Here is a 6,691-nt window from a genome sequence, read left to right on the forward strand (position 1 = left end):
CCCCCTTCCCATTCTCACAAAAGCTGCTCCTATAAAAGCCTTTCTTCTTCCACACCTCACTCTCTTGCCAGCACTCCACTCCAGTGTTCAGACACAGGAAAGGTTGCTGCATGAGGCAGCCATTTTCGCTACCTCCACGTGGCCCAACCTGCTTCTCTAGCACCCAACTCTGAGATACCAGCGCAAATAAAGATTTGTGTTCCCTCTTCGCTCCAGACCTCCTCTCATCTTCGCAGCCCACACAACAACAGTCAATGCCCATGTTTAGCAGGGAAGCAATTACAGAAGACAGACCTTCCACCCTCTGCAACCCACATCCACCCTGGATCCATACTCCCAGAGAGATAGAGAATGGGAAAGCTATCAGGGGATGGGATGGGATATGGAGATTGGGTTATGGGAACTGTGTGGAATTGTACCCTTCTTATTCTATGGTTTTGTTAATTTCTCCTTTCTTAAATAAAAAATAAAAAAATAAAAACACAAGATATAAATGATGCCACAAAAATTTTAAAAAGGAACATCACAGGTAGAAGAATGAACGTGTGCATGCTGACACACTGGATACTAAATGAAATGATCTCAGATCCATCATGAAGAAATTAAAAGCATCATATTTAAAGGTTTTTAAACTGAGTTTTTAAAAATTACATTATTGTTTTATTTATTGGATAGATACAGAGAAAATTGAGAAGGGAGGTGGGAGAGACACAGACACCTGCATCCCTACTTCACCACCTGTGAAGCTTTTCCTCTGCAGGTAGGGGTCAGGGGCTTGAACTTGTGTCCTTGCACACTAGAATGTGAATAATTAACCAGGAGCACCATCACCTAGCCCCAAACTGAAAGAATTATGAAATCAAGATGGAGGGTAGATAGCATAATGTTTATGCAAAGAGACTCTCATGTCTGAGTCTCCAAAGTCCCAGTTTCAATCTCCCCACACTGCCATAAGCCAGAACTGAGCAGTGCTCTGTTAAAAAAAAAAAAAGAAAAGCCATCAACAATGAAAAATTGCAGGCCAGAGATGAAACAGTAAATCATTAAAGCAAATCTTGAGAAAATATAAAATCAATGTTTTCAAGTATTCAAAATCATGAATAAAATTAAGTTTTACCAGAGTACTGATAATCTATGATTTATGAGGCTACTGGTGTATAAAATTAAGGCATAAGAATGTTGTCAAGTATTTTATAATTTGCCCACTATGTTATCTCCCTGATCTCTAAAGACACATTTTACAATAATTTAGGAGAGGAAACATAGTCATAGAATAGTATCATTTGAACAGATGCCACACCACAAAAAATCAAAACAAACAAGCAGCAACAACAACAACAACAAAAATGAAAACACATGAATGTCATGAAATAATATTTGGTACATCTAAAGAAACACACAGCCATAGGCAGGAGTAAGCATGAATGACCTGTGGCATATGGAAATAGAAAATTCTCAGTACAGAAGATACTGTGCTTGCTGGCACTTGGCAACTTTGGCAGTTGATTAGTGACACTGCAGTGAAACTTCATATGAAATAGGCCCATAGCAGACGATGAGACACTCCATTCCTTACCACATATATGAAAAATAAAATCTGTCACTGAGACACCTTCTGGCTCTATGAAAGAAAGCACACTAAATGTTCAAGTTGAGATGTAGTCAAGCTGTAGTCATGGTTGAATTTAGAGAAAGAAAGCACAGTGAATGAAATCAGTAATGTAAATGCTGGTAGATATATCAGGTAATGGATACAGAAACCATTCTGAGGAGAATTAAATAATTCAATCATGAACACATATACTAAAGAATAAAAAGATCAAATCAGGGTGGTGGCACACTGGGTTAATTGCATGTGTTATCATGTACAAGGACCTAAGTTTAATCCCTCAGCCCTAACCTGCAGGGAAAAGTTGTATAAGTGGTGAAACAGCATTGCAGGTGTCATTCTCTCTCTTTTCCTTTCCCTCTCAATTTCTCACTGTATTATATGAAGTATAAAATATTATAAGAATTGGGGTCAGGCGGTAGTGCAGCGGGTTAAGCACATGTGGCACGAAGCACAAGAACCAGCATAAGGATCCAAGTTGGAGCCACTGGCTTCCCATCTGCAGGGGAGTCCTTTGCAGGCAGTAAAGCAGGTTTGCAGGTGTCTATCCTTCTCTCCCCCTCTGTCTTCCCCTTCTATCTCCATTTCTCTCTGTCCTATCTAACAATGAGATCAATAACTACAACAATAATAACTACAACAACAATAAAAAACAAGGACAACAAAAGGGAGAAAAAATTATAAGAAATATATATATATATATATATATATATATATATATATATATATATATATATATATATATATATAAACTCCAGCTAGTGTTTCCCAGGCTATCAAGTAAAATAAAGTATTAAAAAAAAGAACAAAGAACCCAGGTCATGACACATGTAATTAAGAAATCACGTTGCTATAACCAAGGATTTAGGTTCAATCCTCTGGTCTCCAGTTGAAGGTAAAAAGCTTTATGAGTAGTAAAGTGGGGCTTCAGGTATCTTTCTCATTCTCTGTCTCCTCTGCACCGTCTCAGTTTATCTAAGTTTCTATCCAGTAAGAAATGAATAAATAATATACTTTAGCCAAACAACACTTCCAGTCCAAGAAAAAAAAACAGAAGGGAAAGTGAAAAAGACAAAGCAAGAATAGACAATTATACAAATCTACTGTCCACCACAATTTCTAGAAACAGCAAGAGGAGAAAGGAAAGGAGAAATGAGAGAAACACACATACACAGAGTCCAGGCTGAGTTAGATTTCTTCCAAAAATAAGTGTTCATGAATGCAGAAATCAAAATAAGGAATAAATAAAAGAGCAGTGAAAGGAAAGATATATATTTATATATATTTTAATTAGCTAGGAGGAGTGATAAAGGAGGGTGGAGGGAAGAGGGAGAGGAAAGCAAGTTCCTCCCACAATGTATAGCACACTCAGTCACCTATCAATGGAAAAAGCAACAACAGTTGATTTTGATAAAACTGAAGAGGAGGGAAAAGGGACACCCATATATAATGATAATAATAATAATTTAATAATAATAATTATTATTATTATAAATAGAATAAAAAGCCTTAACAGTTAGTCTGCAGTTTGGATGGCTTCATATTGGCTGCACACAGCATAATTTTCTTCCTAAACCAAGCAAAGACAACCCATTATAAAAAATAAATAAATAAATAAAATAAAAATAAATAAATATATATCTTTCCTTTCACTGCTCTTTTTTTCTTCCTTCTTTTGGCTTCTGGATTCACTGATACTCATTTGTGAAGAAACAAGATGTGTGTTTTCCATGACTCTAGGAAACACACATTTGAAGTAAAGACAAACAAATTACATGTGACAGGCTACAACAAGGTACTCCAAGATAATAATGCAGGACAAGGCACAAACAGCTATTCTTCTTGCAGATAAAATACTTTCAGATCAAGTGCATAATAGGAAACAAAGACAGACACTGTTATGAGAGGAGGCAGTAGGATAGTGGTTATGATAAGAGACTGTCATACCTAAGGGTTCAAAGTCTCAGGTTTAACCCCCCAAAGTACTATAAGCCAGAAGAGAGCAGTGCTCTGGTAAGAAAAAAAAAGAAACAGAAAAAATACATGATATTTTGATTATATCATCATAACATAAACAGCACCAATTTTTGTTACCAGTGTAGATGCACACAAATTTATAAAACAAGTACTATCAAACCTTAAAGGAGATATTAATAGAACAATAGTGTGAATAGTATATATTTTAACATATTTTTTATTTTATTCTATTAATTTTTTTAAATTTCTTTATGGGGGATTAATGTTTTACATTCGACAGTAAATACAATAGTTTGCACATGCGTAACATTTCTCAGGTTTCCACATAAAAATACAACCCCCACTAGTTCCTCTGTCGTCGTTTTTGGACCTGTGCACTTTCCCACCCACCCACTCCAGAGTCTTTTCCTTTAGGGCAATACACCAACTCCAGTCCAAGCTCAGTGTTTTCGCTTCTGGTCTTGTTTTTCAACTTCTGCCTGAGAGTGAGATCATCCCATATTCATCCTTCTGTTTCTGACATATCTCATTTAACATGATTTCTTCAAGCTCTATCCATGATGGGCTGAAAAGGGTGAAATCACTATTTTTTAAATGTTTTTCTTAATTTCTTTATAGGGAATTAATGTTTTACATTCAACAATAAATACAGTAGTTTGTACACATATAACATTTCCCAGTTTTCCATATAACAATACAACACCCACTAGGTCCTCTGTCATAATTTATGGATCTATATTCTACCCACCCACCCAAGAGTCTGTTACTTTGGTGCAATAAGCCTGAAATCACTATTTTAAATAGCTGAGTAGTATTTCATTGTGTATATAGACCACAACTTGCTCAGCCACTCATCTGTTGTTGGACACCTGGGCTGCTTCCAGGTTTTGGCAACTACAAATTGTGCTGCTATGAACATAGATATACAGAGATCTTTTTTGGATGGGTATGTTTGTTTCCTTAGGATATATCCCCAGGAGAGGAATTGCAGGATCATAGGGTAGGTATATTTCTAGCCTTGTGAGAGGTCTCCAGACTGCTCTCCACAGAGGTTGGACCAACTGACATTCCCACCAGCACTGCAGGAGGGTTCCTTTGACCCCACAACCTCTCTAGCATTTGTTACTGTTATCTTTTCTGATGCATGACATTCTCACAGGAGCAAGCAATGACTTGGAGCATTTTTTCATATGTTTGTTGGCCTTTGAGATCTCTTCTGTGTTGAATATTCTGACCATGTCTTCTCCCCAATTTTTGGATGGGGTCATTTGTTTCCTTGTTGTTGAGTTTGCAAGTTCTTTATATATTTTGGTTACTAGCCTCTTGTCTGATGTATGGCATGTAAAGATCTTCTCCCATTCTGTGAGGGGTCATTTGTTTGGGTATTTGTTTCTCTGGCTGTGCAGAAGCCTGTAAATTTGATGTAGTGCCATTGGTTTATGCTTGCCTTAGTCTTCTTTGTCATTGGATTCGCTTTTTAGGAGAATAGAACAAATGCTACAGATGTTTATCAGACATGAAGTAGAGTTATAAGCAACTATGAATTAAATGTATCAGGCATCTGACACCTTAGAAATAATTCCTCAAAGTCAGTTTTCTCCACACAGCTAGTGTACATATGCAGAGCTGCAATCTCATTTTCCATTTACTGCACTTCAGGGGTCCTGTGAATCCCATGGCTTCTATTATCTTTGTGAAGGGACCAATCTTCTCTTCAACAGGCTGTGGGAAATCCTTGGTAGCAGGAAGATGAGTTGTGGTATGATACTTCCGTCTCAGTTGCATGTCCAGTCCATGAATCTGTTCAGGTAAACCGCATGCTAGGAACTGGCTCATCTGATGCCACTGAGAAGTTCCAGACAGAGCCCTGTCCCATTGTCCTTGCATGGCAGACACAGGTACCAGTTGGCCACATACTGGAAAACACTGGGAGATGCTAATCCCATTCCTAAGGACTCGCTCCAGCAATGCCATGTTCCTCAAGAATCATTTCTTAGTTCGTTTTTAAATGAGTTAAGTTACAGATACAGAATTGTATGGTGATACAGAGACTGAGTACCATTCAGCTGTGTGTTATGATTTTGCTGGAAGTTAAACCTGGGATATCAGAGCCTCAAGCATAAAAGTTTTCCACATAACCATTATGGTGGCACCCATACCCAGAGATCTTTTTTATTTGTTAGTTTCTTTTTAGTTGTTTTTTGAATTTGCTTTCCATGCCCCCCTTTTGTTGTCCTTGTTTTATTGTTGTTGTAGTTATTGCTAGTGTAGTTGTTAATGATGTTGGCATTGTTGGATAGGACAGAGAAATGAAGAGATGAGGGGAATACATATGGGGGAGAGAGAGAGAGACACCTGCAGAGCTGCTTCACCACTTGTGAAGGGACTCCCCTGAGGTGGGGAGCTGAGGGCTAGAACTGGGATTCTTATGCTGGCCCTTGCACTTCGTGCCATGTGCCCTTAACCCATTAGCTTAGCTTAATTCCCAGAACCCAGACCCAGAGACCTTAATACACTACTCAAATAAGAGGTATATTATTGAGATAAAATATTAACAAGGAAATAATAGTCTTAAATGAAGTTATATGTAAGATGATATATAATTATTTTAAAAGATGAATGGGGAAACATGCAATAGCACAGCAGGATAAGCTCACACGGCTTGCAGCACAAGGACAAGCATAATGATCCTGGTTAGAGCCCCCAGCACACCCAACTGCAGGGGAGTTGCTTCACAGGAAGTAAATCAGGTACGCAGGTGTCAATCTTTCTTTCTCCCTCTCTGGCTTCCCAACATCTCTCCATTTCTATTTGTCCTATCTAATAACAATGACATCAATAACAACAATTATAATAACTATAACAATAAAAACAAGCCAACAAAAGGGAAAATAAATAAATATAAAAAATTTAAAAATGTTTTTTAAATATGTGAATGGAGATTATTCGTAAGTGAACATAAAACAGTCTTATGGGTTGCATAGGGTGGAAGGTCTGGTTTCTGTAATTGCTTCCCCCAGAGAAATAGAGAATGGGAAGTCTATCAGGGGAGGGGGTGTGATGTGAAGATCGGGTTATGGGAATTGTGGGGAATTGTACCCCTCT

General features: G+C 37.7%; 1 pseudogene; it reads right to left on the reverse strand.

The window, feature by feature from the left end:
• Positions 1–5,096: 5,096 nt before the first annotated feature.
• Positions 5,097–5,560, reverse strand: LOC132535327 (ubiquinol-cytochrome-c reductase complex assembly factor 1-like; annotated as a pseudogene).
• Positions 5,561–6,691: the final 1,131 nt, after the last annotated feature.

This window comes from Erinaceus europaeus, chromosome 21 (genome assembly GCF_950295315.1).
Source record: "Erinaceus europaeus chromosome 21, mEriEur2.1, whole genome shotgun sequence".
In the NCBI taxonomy this organism is placed as follows: Eukaryota; Metazoa; Chordata; class Mammalia; order Eulipotyphla; family Erinaceidae; genus Erinaceus; species Erinaceus europaeus.